This window comes from Callorhinchus milii, unplaced genomic scaffold (assembly GCF_018977255.1).
Source record: "Callorhinchus milii isolate IMCB2004 unplaced genomic scaffold, IMCB_Cmil_1.0 Scaffold37, whole genome shotgun sequence".
Lineage (NCBI taxonomy): Eukaryota > Metazoa > Chordata > Chondrichthyes > Chimaeriformes > Callorhinchidae > Callorhinchus > Callorhinchus milii.
This window is the reverse complement of record NW_024704778.1, coordinates 111,473-113,570: the sequence shown is the minus strand read 5'-3', so window position 1 is coordinate 113,570 and position 2,098 is coordinate 111,473.

Genomic DNA, 2,098 nt, shown 5'->3' with positions numbered 1-2,098 from the left:
GCCCCTGTAGCTCAGGGGTTAGACCCCTCCCCTCGCACCCCACAGCCACTGTAGCTCAGGGGTTAGACCCCTCGCCTCGCACCCCACAGCCCCTGTAGCTCAGGGGTTAGACCCCTCGCCTCATAAACCACAGCCCCTGTAGCTCAGGGGTTAGACCCGTCACCTCGTGAGCCACAGTCCCTGTAGCTCAGGGATTAGACCCCTCGCCTCGCGATCCAGAGGACCCGGGTTCGATTCCCAGGCCGGGCAGGGTCAGGGTGAAATGTTGGGCAGGTTTCCTTACTCCCCTGCGCCCCCACACCCCCCCAACCCCCACACACACACACGCGCGCCTCTGTTTACCTCGCAGTTGTCAGTCGAGTGGCTGATCGCTTTTCCGGGGGCAATAATAATACCGTCAAAAATAAATGACAGCTCGGCGCAATTGGCTGCTGCGTTTCGCCCACGGAACGCGGGGTCGACTCCCTTGACAGTGTGTCCTGTGAAGTGCTTCGAGGCGTCTCAAAGACGTGATACGGCGCTGTATCAAATGCAAGGATTATAAGGAGTGTTGTTACGCACCATGTGCAGAGAGGTGCGTGTACGTGTGTGTCTGCGTGTGCGTGTGTAGATATGCACATCATTCGGGCAGCTCACTAGTACCCCGCGTGCGCGTGTGTGTGTGTGTGTGTGTGTGTGCGTGTGGGGGTGGTGGGGGGGTGTGCGTAGCTCCCTTTATGTAAAGATTACGCTTCCCAGGGCCTCTCAAAGCCAGGCCTTTCACAAGCGTAATGCAGCCCCGATAGGCAGCATTTGTGCTGAAAAGATGCCTTGCGAATCTCGCCACGAGAAAATAAAATAAAAGCCTTTAATACAGTTGCTCCTTGTCTATTCATTCGAGGGATTATGTGGGTTTTTGTGATCCTAAACAAACAGCATATTGTCAGATCAGACTCCCGTGTTCGGTAAAAGGACGGCTCATTGACTGATGTCTTATTCATTCAAAGCAGTGAATAACCAAAGTGCTTTGAAGGGACCAGAAAGAAGTTAAGAGCCTATTTATCAACCGTGTACAGTGGCCTGCAGTGTGGATTATGATTCTCCTCAGCCCAGCGGCTGCACAGACCCGACCTGTCACGGATAAATAATAATAATAATGATAATAATAATCCCGGTGTTTGACCCAGCGCCTTATCGCGTCGTCGAGACGCCTCACAGTTCCTCGCGGGGCACGCTGTACGGTGCGGTGACTGTGTGTTTTGTGGGCGCAAGGGCGGCAGCCGAACTGCGCCCGGCGACGACGTCCCCCCACGAACGGGCCGTGGGTCGAAGTGACCGCGTGATTTATTTATTTCTCGTTTGATTTATTTCGGAACCCGCTCGCCCGCCCGCCCGAGGAAGAGCAGTCTCTCTCCCTGTCTACTCACTCTGTCGGCCTCACCTGCGAGCTATTCATCCGAGAATATTAAAACCATTTTTTGTAGGATAGCTCTTGCACGTGAGAGCCGATTTGGAGCAACAGGATTAAGTTTCACGCGTATCACCTCCTGTTGTTATATACTGGATTCCGCTGAGATTACTCGCTGCCTGGTGACGTCACTTTGCGGAGGTGTTGTGTTATGTTAGCTCTCTCTCTCTCTCTCTCTCTCTCGCTCTCTCAAGGATTCGAGTCCGAGGCTTTTGGCAACTCAATTAACGGATGGAATTTCCATCCGACACTTTACGCAATGGAACAGGTTCCTCCTCCCACTGCTTAATATGAATAATAATAATAATAATAATAATTATTATAACGATAATCTTCAATACCTATATGCTCCCGATATGGAGGTAACATCCTCCACAGTCATGGGGTCAACTTCCACACGGGTGCGGGTGACACCCAATGTAATTATGTTGTCGTTCCTGTTGCATGTTGCCCAGCGTCTCATTGCGTCTTCGAGACCATCGCAAAGCTCTTCACAGGATACGCCGTGGTGTAGTGACTGTGTATTTTGTGGGCGAAACGCGGCAGCCCAGCGACGCCCCTCCCGCAAGCAGTCGTGGGTTGAGCGGCCAAATTATTATTATTATTATTTTGTTCGAAGGGATTATTAACCCCACCCCACCACACCCTCCC